The sequence below is a fragment of the Antechinus flavipes genome, chromosome 3 (assembly GCF_016432865.1).
Source record: "Antechinus flavipes isolate AdamAnt ecotype Samford, QLD, Australia chromosome 3, AdamAnt_v2, whole genome shotgun sequence".
Classification (NCBI taxonomy): domain Eukaryota; kingdom Metazoa; phylum Chordata; class Mammalia; order Dasyuromorphia; family Dasyuridae; genus Antechinus; species Antechinus flavipes.
The window spans coordinates 39,720,675-39,736,064 of record NC_067400.1 but is presented as its reverse complement, the minus strand read 5'-3'; positions in this window follow the sequence as shown (position 1 = coordinate 39,736,064).

Here is a 15,390-nt window from a genome sequence, read left to right as displayed (position 1 = left end):
ATGACTTTCCCCTTGGCATCGGCTCCCATGGCGGCACCCGTGATGGAAATCTGGGTACACACCATGCCGGGTATTTACTCTCCCTGTGACTCCAGCAGCTGGGCTGTTGGCAGGACATGCACGTGGAGCATCAGTCAAGGAAGAAAGGCTGGATGCTCTGGCATTTGTACGGCAAACATTGGCGTCGATGGGAAGAAGTCCAGGGAAAGAGAATTTAGACAGAAGAGAAGGGGCGGTGAGGGGCAGGACGTGCGAAGTCTTCCAAAACAGCACAATACACGGGACAGACGCTCCTTACTGGGCACCAAGTCAGCATCCTCAGCTCCAGTAAACAACAGATGGGTCTATGGTGTAGTCTCCACCCTGCAGCTGGGTCATGCTCCTACCACCCCCCTTCTCACACCTCCCTTTGGGATTCATGCAGGTTGGCTTTGCAGCCCCCAAGAAAATGAGAGCCTTGAAGAATCTGGAGTAGTGGTCCAGGGAAGACTAGGGGTCTTTGAGACCCTTCTGGTGGTCTGTGAGGTCAAAACTATTTTAATAATATTACTAATGTTTTAATTTTTAATACAATAAATAGTTCAAACTCAAATAAACAAAAGCTCTTGAATAGTTTTTAAGAACATAAAGGAGTTCCTGAGATAAAAAGTTTTCATTTTTCTAGAGAAAGATTCAAGGCTGAAATCTAGGAGGGAAAGCTCCTAGTTCTACTTGGAGATTGGTTCAACAAGGGATGTTTGCCGAGAATTCTGAGGGTCCATGAGATACAGCATTATAGACCATGCCCCCTTTTGGCCATATCTTTCTTTTCTCATGGTTGATGTCCATTTGATGATGGCTACTGATGGCCAATAGTCACCGGATTCAGCTCTGAATCAGGAAAATAGAGAAAGCAAAGAAAGCAAGCTTGAGTCAGTGCAAAGGAAGCTTGCTAACTTCCTCTTTTAGTCTTTCCTAGATGAGAAGATGGCCCTAAGTAAGACTTGCCTTTCAGAAGGGCTCCAGATCATTCTTCCACAATTAAGAAAGGATTTAGGGAGTGAGGCTTCCCATTGTGTTTTTATTTTCAAGTTTTACTTTCAAAATTTGAGCTCTCTTATGCTGTATTCATTTCTCTCCTGGAGAGCCAGCTTTTAGCACAGGACATTGAAATATTAACTTGGACTCTCCCTTGATTTCTTCTATTAATTAGAGGCCATAATCATTAAGCAGAAAATTAAAAGAAAAGTATTAAATCATAGAATGCTAGATCGGAGCTGGAAAGACCTGGACTCAAATACATTTTCCAATATAAATTGGTTATGTATTAATTATCACAACTCACTTTAGTCCTCCACTTATCTCATCCATTAAATGGGAATAATAATAGCATTTATCTCACAGAGTTGTTATGAAGATCAAATGACATAATATTTGTAAAGTACTTAGCAAACTAAGCTAAACTAAACTTAGAAAACTAAAGCCCTGTTCAAAAATATTATTCCGATCTTCTTCAGGAGGCCTATAAGTCACATTCCCTTCCCTCTTAACACTTCATATATCTTATATGTCCATAGTTTTTTGCAAGTTGTTTTCTCTATTAGAACTTGTAAACCTTGTAGGTACATAGTTTTTTTTTTCAAGCTATCTTCTCTATTAGAATATGAGCTCCATACCACTCATATGAAAGAGTGTTCCAAATCATTATTGATCAGAGAAATGCAAATTAAGACAACTCTGAGATACCACTACACACCTGTCAGATTGGCTAAGATGACAGGAAAAAATAATGATGAATGTTGGAGGGGATGCGGGAAAACTGGGACACTAATGCATTGTTGGTGGAGTTGTGAACGAATCTAACCATTCTGGAGAGCAATCTGGAATTATGCCCAAAAAATTATCAAATTGTGCATACCCTTTGATCCAGCAGTATTTCTATTGGGCTTATATCCCAAAGAAATACTAAAGAAGGGAAAGGGACTTGTATGTGCCAAAATGTTTGTAGCAGCCCTGTTTGTAGTGGCTAGAAACTGGAAAATGAATGGATGCCCATCAATTGGAGAATGGCTGGGTAAATTGTGGTATATGAATGTTATGGAATATTATTGTTCTGTAAGAAATGACCAGCAGGATGAATACAGAGAGGACTGGCGAGACTTACATGAACTGATGCTAAGTGAAATGAACAGAACCAGGAGATCATTATACACTTCGACAACGATATTGTATGAGGACATATTTTGATGGAAGTGGACTTCTTTGACAAAGAGACCTAACTAAGTTTCAATTGATAAATGACGGACATAAGCAGCTACACCCAAAGAACGAACACTGGGAAACAAATGTGAACTATCTGCATTTTAGTTTTTCTTCCCGGGTTATTTATACCTTCTGAATCCAATTCTCCCTACGCAACAAGAGAACTGTTCGGTTCTGCAAACATATATTGTATCTAGGATATACTGCAACATATCCAACATATAAAGGACTGCTTGCCATCTAGGGGAGGGGGTGGAGGGAGGGAGGGGGAAAAAATCGGAAAAGAAATGAGTGCAAGGAATAATGTTGTCATTATAAAGTAATCATTAAATTTAAAAAAAAAAAAAAGAATATGAGCTCCAGGGGCAGTTACTTAGTGTAGTTGATAGTCCTGAAGTCAGTTCCAGCTAATTAGTCAAGCTGGGGCCTTCAGCAAAATCCCTTGCCTTTTCTGGACTCAGTTTCCTCACTTTTAAAAGATGGAGGTTAGACTAATGGGGGTAATGGGAAGCCTCTATTCTTCCCCAACTATGGCATATTCCCTGAGATGCGATGAAATCAGTGAGAACTCAAAATCATATCAATCTGTGAGTCCAGGCCCCTCCAGGTGAAATCTGCCATTTCCATCCTTCCCTGTCCCTTCATTAAGGAGAACATTGATATGAGTGCCTGTTGGTGGGGGGCACTAAGCTAGACACTGGGTGTTCAAAAGTAAAAATGACTGGATCTCTCCTTCTTCTAGCCGTGGTGGCTCAGGATCTGGAAGGTGTTCCCCCACCTAGCCCTCTCTCTTTCCTCCCCTCCTTCAGGACCAGCAAGCATGCAAACTTGCCTGCTCTGGGCAGGTGCAGAGGAAGCTGGAATCCTTACCCACCTCCCACACCTGGGGGAAACAACTTGGACTCTCCCCCAGATCATGTAACATCTCATTCATAGGTGAATGACTAAAATCAATGCCGGCTCTGAGAACTGTTCAGATACCTTGGGATATCTTTGGTGAAAGCCTGCAATTAAGAGGGGGTATTCTAAGGACTGGCTCTGCTGAAGCTTGGGGACTCTTCCAGGCCTGAGGCTGATTCATGATCCTATGATCCCCTCCACCCCTGGACCTTCGGCCTTGAAAGGTGTAATCTCAAGCCTGAAGCCAGACCTTATGGGAAGGGCTCCGTGGCCCGAATCCCATTGAAATAAGATTTAGTCAAATAAGACAAAAAGAAAGAAAGATACAGGACACAGTCTGTTCCCCTGATTTTACAAATGAGTAAACTGAGGCCCTATAGAGGGCAAATGTCCCTCTGAGGCTCACATAGGGAGGAAATGGAAGAACCAGGATTCAAAACCAGGTCCACAGTAACACTTTCTATGGTGCCCATTGTCTTCCTGAGGGAGAAAAATAATCATTCAAAACATCCAACCCTTGTCAAGTCCTACTTATTGAACAGCCACTGGGTTTGTGCTACCTACCAGATCTAATTATCATCTAATTTAATTAATTTTATCTCTTTTGTTTCTTTATTAATTTAATTAATATTGTCTAATTTAAGGTTCAAATAACAATGTAAAGAGATAAGGGAGAGAGAGTGGGGCAGGAAACGCTATTGAGGGAGTCTTCAAAGAAGGGGATAATAAAGAAGAAATTCATCTTCACGTAAGTCTCCTCATGGAATCTCTGGAATATCTGCTCTACCTGGTTTTACCCAGGCCCTAAGAAATGCGCCTATGATAGTCACAGTTTACTGATAGTAACTGGTATTTGTTGAAATGTTGGTCCTTGCTTCCTCATCTTTCTTCCCATTAAAAAAAAGTCTTTCAGAGGTGGTTGGGATTTTTTTTTGTGTGAGGGGGATAAAGGGAAGAAATACATTTGTTTCCTAGTGTACCACCTCCCTCATCAAGCCTGCTCTTGTAACAACAATAACAAAAATACAATTAAGTCACACAATGACTTTATGACAAGGTGCCCTTCGTTCTGTACCCTTATCCCTCATCTTCCTATCAAAAGGATACCTAGGTGATAAATCACCTCGGATTCTCTTGAACCAACATTGTTCAACACAACTGATCTTGATAGACCCTTAATGTTGCTTTTAATTGTATTTTATAATCAATGTCTTCCCTTGCTTATAGATAAGTAGCTAGTGTTTACATGGCACTCTAAGGCTTATAAAAAACCATCCATAGATTTTCTGTTCTGACCCTGACAACAACCCTTTGGGGTCAGTGCTATTTTTATTCCTGTTTTATAGATGGTGATGCTGAGGCTGATCTTGTCCAGGGTCACCCAGAAAGGAAGTGTCTGAGGCAGGATTTGAACTGAAGTCTTCTGGCTTAGGGCAAGCACTGTACCACCTAATTACCTCATGTTCCTTATTTTCTTCTCTCTCTTCATTCCTATTCCCAGAGCCCAACACAGGGCATACAATATATTTGATACTTAACAAATGCTTTTTGACTGATATATTCCTTTTTGTTTATCTTCTTTTTATTTCCTTTTTTCTTCCCCTCTTCTTCCTTCCTTCTTCTTTTCCTCTTTCTTCTTCCCTTCTTCTATTTCTTCTTTTTCCTCTCTTCTTCCTTCTTTTCATTCCATCCTCCCTTCTTTTCTTCTTTCCTGCGTTCCTTCCTTCTTCTTGCTGTCCTACTTTCCTTCTTCCCTTTCTCTCTTCCTTCCTCTATTCTTCTCTTTCTTCCCTTTTTCTCTTTTTCCCTCCTTTTCCTTTCCTTCTTTTCTTCCTTTCTCCCTCTTTTGTTTCCTTCCTTTGCCCATCTATCCTTCTTTTATTGTTTTATAAATCTGATTCCTGAATCAGAGAAAGGAAGAGGCTGTTCTCAAAATATAATGTGCCTATATACATTCCCAGTAGAATATAAAAAAGAAAAAGAAAAAAGAAAATAGTTTCAAATACATAAGCATTCTTTTGCCCTTCTAACAATTGAAGGCACTGGCCAGCTGCTCCACTGGGCATCTGGCCACATCTGGATATCAGATCACTATCTCCTCTCCCCACATCCTGTGTGGGCATTGTAGGCTGCAAAGCTTTTCCAGGTACAAATTGCAGAACAATTACGAAGAGAGAAAGGTCCTAATAACAGGCTGCGGCAACTCCTCTGCCTTCAGGCCCATTGAGAGAGGCCCATTTCCCCGACTTGTTATAAAGATGAGAAGGGAACAAGAGAAGGGAACGGTGGAAGGTATTTCAAGGCAGAGCAGGAATGCTCACTGGCCTTTGCCCACCCCATTACTGTGGTATTTTGGGAGAAATGACATGATGAGAGCGACCTCCAAGTCAGCAAGGCCGGTCGGATTTAGCCAATGGAAGGTCACCTGTGAGACCTGTTGGCGAAAGCTTTCTGAAAGGGAAAAGTGGCACCAGTTAGCAAAATTATAAGCTGTTGGTGGAGAAGGGGAGGGAGAAATCTGGCATTACCCATGATGCTCAATATTTGTGCTTCCTAAGGGTATCTCTTTTATCAGCAAAGAAAAGGAAGAGAAAGCAGGGTAAGGGGAGATTCTGGACTTTTTAGTTGAATCCCCAGAGACTTATGGAGCTGCATCCCTACCTGCATCCCTACCTCAAAAGACAGCCCAGCCAAGGATCACAGGAGAACCCTGCCTAGATTTTGAATTTCCCTGCCCTATTCTTTGATCCACTGACTTTACATGGTTTTTCCTATATTCAGAGTGTTTCCCTTGAACAAGTATAAAATCAGATCCCTAGATCAGACCAAGGACCCCACAGGCGATGCATCTAGTACAGTCCCCTTAATTTACAAGTTGGAAAACTGAGGTCTAGGGAGCCTAAGGATTTGTCTATTGATACAACACAGGTAAGGGGGAAAAGGCAAGATTTGAATTTGGACTTAGTGATAGTCAGTGACTTGACCAAGATATCAGAGGTAGCAAATCTCTGGGCTGGATTTGAACCCAGGTCCTCTGATTTCAGAGTCGGGACTTCCCACTGTATTATGGGGAATAGAGATATCCTGACAGACTATAAATACAGGGCTGCCTTTGAATGATAAAGAGAAAGAGAGAGAGAAACATACACAAAGAAAAGATAGAGACAGAGACAGAGACACACACACAGAAAGACACAGGGACGGAGACAGAGACATAAAAGCAGAGATGTAGAGACAGAGAGAGACAGAGACAGGGAGAGACAAAGGGACACCCACACAGAGACAGAGACAGAGACATATAAATACAGAGACAAAGACAGATTCAGAGACAAAGAGAGACAGAAATAGACACACAGCAACAGGAACAGAGACAGAGACAGAGACAGAAAAACATACAGTAGTCAGAAACACAGAGACAGAGACAAAGACACACACACTCTATTCATAGAGACGGAGACAGACAGAGACAGAAGCAGAGACAGACAGGACAGAGACAGAGAAAGAGAGAGAGAGAGAGAGAGAGAGAGAGAGAGAGAGAGAGAGCATGCACAGAGAGACAGAAAGACAGATGGAAAAAGGATGTGGTCAAGAAATAGAGTTCTGCTTTGAGCATAAGATTGGAAATTTAGAACTGGAAAAGCCCTTGGCAGCTACCCCATCCTATCCCTCCATTTTATAGATACTTTTCCAACACCAAACTTTTTTCTTGTATCTTTCATCCTATCTCCTGATATTCCCACCATCTCACCACTTCAATTTTCCCCTTTCCCTAATTTTCAACCTCATTTTATCAATTGTTCCCTCCCCTCCTCCCCCATTCTCTTAAATAACTCCCATTATCAACAACAACAATAACAAAAAAAAAACCCTCTCTCTTGACCCTGCTATCCCCTCAAGCTCAAGCCCCTGTATGGCTCCTTCCCTTCACAGCCAAATTCCTAGGGAAAAAATCCTAGTAATCTTGTTGCTTTCACTATCTCTCTCTTCTCCCCTTTCAAGTCTTTGCAATCTGGTTTCCAATCTCATCACTCAACTGAAATTGTCCTTTCCTAGTTGACCAGTGATCACTATTTATTGTGCAATCCAATGGCTTTTTTCTCAATTTTCTTTCTTGAACTCTTTCCAGCATTTTGTATGACCAACATCTCTTTCTGGTTATTTTCGCTTTCCTGGATTTTTGTGTTATTGCTCTGCTACTGTTCTCCTCTTACCTGTTGGCTAGCTCATCACCTATTTCATAATCCCTATATAAAGGTTTAACCCAGGGCTTTAACCTGGACTTTCTTCCCTTCTTTCTTCACCTTTCTTAGTTTCATCACCTCATTAAGTTCAACTATCACCTCTATGTAAATGACTTTCAAATTTCTCTCTCTCTCTCTCTCTCTCTCTCTCTCTCTCTCTCTCTCTCTCTCCTCTCTCTCTCTCTCTTCTCTCTCTGTCTCTGTCTCTTTCTCTCTCTGTCTCTCTCTGTGGCTCTCTGTCTCTGTCTCTGTCTCTCTCTTTCTCTCTCTGTCTCTCTCCTTCCTTCCAACATCCTCTCAGTTGAAAACCTAGAAGTAATATTTGACTTCTCACCTTCATTTGGCCTGATATTTTAATCAGTTGCCAAATCCAGTTGACTTACCCTCACAACATCTCCCACGTACATCCCCTTCTCTCTATTTATAATATTTCTACTCTAGGACAGGTTCCTATCACCACTCACCTGGATTATTGTCACAACTAATTGGTCTCACTGCTGACAACTTCCTCCTTTTCCAATCCATCGTCTATATAGGTTACAAATTGATGTTCTTAATCATTATACATAAAACTATATCGTTCCCCTATTTAAGAAGCTTCAGAGGCTCCCCATCTCTTTCATAAAATACAAAAGCTTCCATTTACTTAAAGCTCTTCACAGTCTGACGACATTCAGTTTTTGCAGAATTATTACCTAGTTCTACCTTTTTATACTCTGAGAAGTATAGTGAGAAAAAAAAAGAAGAATATGGACAGGAAGAAAGGGAGAAAACAAACATTCGTTAAATTCCTACTCTGTGCCAGGAGTACTATGTACATATGTATATATGTACTATATGTATATATAGTACTATGTACTATGCTTTTTACAAATTTTATCTCATTTATCTCAGTATTTATCTTTATAACAATTCTGCGAGATCAATCCCTCCCCCACCATTTTACAGATGTCGAAACTGAAGCAGACAGAGATTAACCATGACTTGCTTAAGATCCCCCACCCACTAAATGTCTAAGGCAGGATTTGAATGTAGGACTTCTTGACACCAATGTGCAATTTATCCATTGGGCTACCTCGCTTTGCAAACTTTAACATCTCACATTGTAACATAGCTACTGTTACTATTGTTCCATGTAAACGTTTTTAAATTTTTTCTAAGGTTCTATTTTCTATATATTCTATAGTTATTCTATAGTTCTATATACATTTTTATTTACTTCTATTTTCATTTAGGATCCTGGATACAGTCATAAGGAACCTTGAAGTCCATTGAGTTCCACATTTCTTTACTGATTAAGTCACTAAGACAGAGAGAGTGACTCTCCCAGAGTCAAATGGCTGGTATCTTAGAAAACTAAGAGCCCACTCTTCCAGGTCCAGTGCCCTGACCACAGCAGCCCTCTGCTTCTCACAGACTTTTCTCAGTCATATTTCTATCCACCCCAGCCCTTCCCATTCTGAATATAAGAAAGGCCAAGGAGAAGATCGTGCTAGTTTCTTCTTACCTCATTAAGTTGCTAATTTCCTTTCCAGATGAGACCATTAATGTACTAATTTTCTCAGGTGACTCTTTAGTGAAAACAGAGGTGGTTCTGAGGCCTAAGAGACAGACCACAGACTGATTGTCAGGAAATCTCACCTAATCCCAGCTTTACCCCAGACATTCTGTTCGGCTTTAGACAAGGCATTTAACTGTTCTTTGTCTATGTTTCCTCATCTGTTAAATGGGGTTAATAACACCTGTCTCTCTGGGCTTGGCTGAATTAATTTTTTAATGCACCACCTTCCATGTGAAAATGGCATGACAAACATGGAAATTAAGTTCATTATGGAGGGGTCTGAAAAATCAAAATGTTGCCCTAAGAAATTGTGTGCTTTGGAAATTTTTTTCTATCATCTTTGATCCTGAGAAGTTGAGACCATGGACCTTCCAGAAACAATGGAACCCAGAGTTTTCCATTTTACTCCTCCCTGATGGTTGATCATTTCTAATATAATCAATCAATGAATCAATCAAGATACGGCGATTGAATATCTACTATACAACAGGCATTATACTAAACATTGAAAATACAAAAACAAAAGGGAAACTATACCTATCTTCAGAGAGCTTGCATTCTAATGCAAGAAATAATGGTTATATAAATAGGTAGAAACAAGACACTTATCAATAGACTCAAATCAACAACCCACTAAGGCTTTATTGTCTATTATGTGATATTTGCTAAGGATACAAAAATTTAAAAAGAATTCACATTTTGCTGGGAAGGGAAAATAACACACAGAGATAAGTCAAAAAAAAGTGTATAGAAATTAAATGCAAAGTTATTTCATTGTGGGATAGAAAAGAAATGTTTCTAATTTCAGGAATTGGGAGAAGGTTTCTGTAACAGATGGCACTTGAACCTTGAACCCAAAAAGGAATCAGAAGTTCCAAGAAAGAGTGGATATTGGCTGAATCCACCAGAATGGAATTGCTTCTATTCCTTGTCGCTAGGAAGTGGCCGTCAGCATCAAACCTAGTCTCCATTCTTCTTTTTCCACCACTTTAGATCCTTATACCAACACCTGTAAATGGTCCAGAGGTGTCTGCTCTAGCCCTCTTCATGAGTTTATCTGAAGTCTCCCCTCACCCATCCTGCTGGTATCCTGCTGTCAACCTGGCCATTTAAGAGTGTTACTAATTTTGTGGCTGTTTCTCTAGGAGATGATCAGCGCTTGGCACTGAGCTTCCTGGTTATGATTCAAGCTTTTGAAATGTGGTCATGAGCTTTTAATTACTGCGATATGCAAGGAGATGGAAGCTGGTTTGTGTATATGTGTTTCCCAGGCAATAAGATCTGGTCTAAGCAGTCACTGGCAGGCTTGGGAGCAAGAGACAAAAAGGAAGTGGGAAGATCTGAGTGTCAACTCCATGTCAGGAGAAATGAGGAAATTAGATGATTATTGACTGAGGCAATTCCTTTAGATGAGTCTAAAGAATGGCACACAGGGCCAGTCTTTACATGTCAACTGCATGTCACTCTGGTTTATAGAACTCAAGGTTTTGCACCAACTTTAGCACTAAAGGGAAAGAGTTAACAAGACCTGGCCACTGTGGGAGAGAAAATTAAATGGGGCCTAGGACCCAAGCCCTAGGCTGAAAATATTTATAGTTAAAGTAAGTAGATCAGACAGGTACACAAGTAGTTGTGAGATAAAAAAGAATGGGATGTGTCATATAATATAAAAGGAAGCATCAAGAGCTATGGGAGCTCAGAGAAAGAAGCTCACTTTAGAATGGAGGAACCAAAGACAGCTTCATGGAGGAGGTACTTTTTGCACCCGGTCTTGAAAAGAAGGTTGGAGTTCAGCAAATGGTACTGAAGTTAGAATGTGTCTGGGATGGAGCAGAATGAGGGGGACCAGCAAGCACAGGGTGTGTGATTCAGAAATGGGGCTCAGAACAGAGAACCCCATCCCCAAGTGTGAGAAAAGGGAACCAAAGTCTCTTTTTCTAAAAATTTCACCTGCAATTTACATACCTCCCAACACTGCGATCATTCCTGCTTCATGACATTTGGCTCTTCTGGTGGGTCTTCATAGATCTTGGGAAGTAAAAAAGACTGGCATTTACATCTCTACGTTCTTATTGAAAGAGTCAGTATTTTTGTTCTGTGGCTGAATTTTTTCAATTAACTGCTAGTTAGACTCTCAGAGGGGAGTAGAACATAAAGAGACTGGAAAGACCTCAGCCCAGCATTTAAGGACTGTCCCAATGTAGATACACCTATCTTTTCTTTCTTTTTTTATACATATATTTTATTTTATTTTATAATAACTTTATATTGACAGAACCCATGCCAGGGTAATTTTTTTACAACATTATCCCTTGCACTCACTTCTGTTCCGATTTCCCCCCTCCCTCCCTCCACCCCCTCCCCTAGATGGCAAGCAGTCCTTTATATGTTAGATATGTTGCAGTATATCCTAGATACAATATATGTGTGCAGAACCGAACAGTTCTCTTGTTGCACAGGCAGAATTGGATTCAGAAGGTAGAAATAACCCGGGAAGAAAAACAAAAATGCAAATAGTTCACATTCGTTTCCCAGTGTTCTTTCTTTGGGTGTAACTGCTTCTGTCCATCATTTATCCATTGAAACTGAGTTAGGTCTCTTTGTCAAAGAAATCCACTTCCATCAGAATACATCCTCATACAATATCGTTGTCGAAGTATATAATGATCTCCTGGTTCTGTTCATTTCACTTAGCATCAGTTCATGTAAATCTCTCCAAGCCTCTCTGTATTCATCCTGCTGGTCATTTCTTACAGAACAATAATATTCCATAATATTCATATACCACAATTTACCCAGCCATTCTCCAATTGATGGGCATCCATTCAATTTCCAGTTTCTAGCCACTACAAACAGGATACACCTATCTTTTCAATCTTATTTTATATGACTTTATATTATTCCCCTTCATGAATTTCCTTTCCAAACCAGTCTGATAGATATTTTCATTGTCCATCTCCACACCTTTTCACAAATTATCCCTCATGACTGAAATTCACTTCTTTTTCACCTCTATGTTATAGAATCCTTAGTCAAACCTTAGGTTTTATCTTATTCTTTAGGCCTTACTTGATCTCATCAGTTATGAATGATTTCTCTTTAAATTGTTTAATTTTGAAGCCTTTTATACCTTCTGTATATAGACTTAAGGTAGTAAATTAATCCAAAATAGGAAAATCACTCCCTCCTCTGGCCCCTACATTTGGAATATGAGCCAGCTCTAGCCATACCTAGTCTCCTTTCCTATTCTCTAATTATCACTCTAAACTCTATCACTGTAATAGGTCCAACTTTGTCCTAGAAAGCAAAATTGTACTCTTGCTCATGTTGAGCCTAGAGTAAAGGTAGAGGGAACTCCTACAACCAGTTTCTTCCTTGGGGAATTGACCCCCCAAAAGTACTGAAAAACCTTATAATTCTTACTTTGGTTTAACCCTTAGCTAGGAGATAGTGATCAAAACCTAGTCCTTTCTCAATATATACCCAAACACTATACTTCCCTACTTCGACCTCCCTATTCATACATCAGATAACACAGATTTTAAAAGCAGTTGTATTGATCAGATTTCTCTAGTTAACAAAAGAAATTCAAACTATTAAATAAAAATTAGAAAAGTAGCTTTATGAAACAGAAGAATCTTGGTAATTTACTTCTGTCCTTCTAAGGTAGAAAGGAAGAGATCATACTTTGTATGCATTATCCCACTTCAGCATGATAATAGTTATTATTAAGATATATGGGGTATATATCTTAATATATATAATATAATAAGGGAAGACCAACACCTCTAGTGTAAGGACTTGTGGAGACTTTTTCAGGTTTGCTCACCCATCTGTCCCCCACTCTCACTTTTCTCTCCAAGAATCTTAAAACATGTGGTCATATCTTGGTAAAAAAAAAAAAAAAAACAACCCAAAAAAAAATCTCAGCAGAGGGACTAAAGCAAATAATCAGCAAGCCTCAAATCCATTGGTGAGTTAGGGGAATATCTACCCCAAGCATGTGAAAACTTCCCCAGTGGAATGGGTGGATGAAAGCAATTTGTTCCAAGAGGCCATGAAAGTGGCAGAAGTAGGCAGTGAAGTGCTTAGAGCTTGGTCGGGTATCAAAATGCCAAGGTCATCCCCTGTGTTCTGGGCCATCACTGATCTTTTATACTTTTGTCTTGCCACCACCTTTGAATGATTCTGGAAGAGAGAACACGGCTTTGTACAACTCTGCCTTACCTGAATCTAATTCACACACAAGTCAAGACATTACCTATAATCTACTCCACATCATCTATGTATAGCTGTCCATCTATGTATGTACCAATACACTGGTATTTTGACCTTAAGATCATGATGCCAGTGGTCTCTTGGAGTCCAAGGTACAAATAGGCAACAGATTATTATTGTACCCATTTTACAGATGATGGTACTAAAGTTAATAAAGGCAAAATGACTTGTTCTGGGTTGTTTGGCTAATAAATGTTAGAGGCAGGATTCTAACTTAGCTCCTTTGATCAGCATTCTTTAACTATCAATCTCATTTATAGTCCTTTTCCCTTATTCCACACTGATGGGAAAATATTAAACAATGAGTTCACTTCCAAAAAAAGGTTCCTAGAAACAAGATAATATGTACAAGTGGAGAGAGGAGTGAAGATTAATATAGAGGAGAGAAATGAAAGAGAAGAGAGAATGAAAAAATAAAGAGGGAATGAACTGGGGAAAAGAATGAGAGTAGAAAAATAATTAATGAGGAAAAGAAAGTGAGAGGACAGAGGGAGAGTAAATGGGGCAAGTGAGGTTGAAGGAGGAGAAAGGAGAGAGGGAGGTTGGGAAAGAAGGAGGGAGAGAGATGATGATGATGATGATGATGATGATGATAGGAAGGAAAAGGAGAGAAAACTTTTTAAACTTGTTTGGCTTTTCCTTCCCTCTCCCTAAGAGTCCCATTTGAACCACACACATCCAACAATCATGTTCCAACATATATGAACACATACAGAATACATATCATACAGGAGAGGCATTATTAAGCACCTCCAAACCTAACGTTTGCTTTGGTGTTCAGAGTGCATTTAAAAGAGCCCTCTAGAAAGCCAATGCAAATATTTATGGATAATTTAATGAAAATTCCTTAAAAATAAGGATTATTGAAAATTTTTTTGTATTTGTATTCCCAGTACCAAGCAAGTACCTGGCACACAGCAAGTACATAATAAATGCTTGTTCACTGATTGGTTTGTAGGAAAAAATGTTGAGAACCCCCCTCAGAGCCTCTGTGTATGAAATGTGGAAATCTGTCTTATCTTCAAAAGAATAAGAATAAGGGCTCACATTTGTATGCTACTTTATGGTTTACAGAGAACTCTTCTTTAATCAACCTTGTGAGGTCGAGAATATAAATATTATGATCAATCTTATGTCAACATATCAAGTAAAGACAAATTCATTGGCTGAGTTCGCTCCCTCCACCACAGGCAACAAACTCTGTCTATTTAATTTCTTGCTTTAAAGAGTTGCTGAGGATCAGAGAGCTCGAACGCTTTATCCACAGTCATATTAGACTGGAGCAATAGGGGTTGCGTTAGACGGCCTTTGAGTTCTCTCCCAGCTCTAATTATATGATTGTATGATCCTAAGCGGACATCAAGGGCAGAATTTGAACCCAGGTCTACCCATTCTGAGTCCAGAACTCTATCCAGTACTCTCCACTTCTCTTATTATATTTTACTCTGAAAGAAAATCCAGTGATTAGAGATATAAAGCAACAAATGAGGGGGAAAGAGTAGCACTCTAGTGATCTCTCCAATTCCCAGGGAATTGGCTAATGCTGCCGTGTCCTTCGTCCTCTAGAAGTTTGAGAAGCATGGCGCTTGCTGGTGGTGTTACTCGGCTTGCTTTGATCACGGGTTCTGAGGAGCTGTCCAGCACTCTTTGAAGTACTGAGTGGCATCAGTTCATCTCAAAGATCACTTGTGTTTGGTGGCAAAAGGTCTAGAAGTCAACGTCTGATATGGCGAACTTCAAACTTGTAAAAGATGAGAATTGTATTAGTGCTGCGGCTCATGTTGGGGTCTCTATATAAATGCTCTGACACGCTCTCAAATCAGTACATCCACTGTAACCTTGTCAGAGACTAGACTGGCAAAGCCACCAAAAATGGGATGAAATGCATTTAATGCAAGTCTTTTACTGAATGAACCTCAGTAGGACCCTCTTGCTCCATGTGACGCTCATCAATAGTTGCCTACAGAGAATGAGGGTCTTCCTCTCATTTCTTCAATTTTATGGAATATGCTCGGCTTCTCTCTCTCTTCTCTTTATCGCCCTTCTTGGACTAATTCCATCTATACCTCCCATCATGTCCTTTTTTTTTTAGTAGCATTTGAATTTTTAAATTGTTCCCTTTGGGGATCCATAATGGAAAAAAAAAAGGCCGCCTCAGTTAATTGGGAG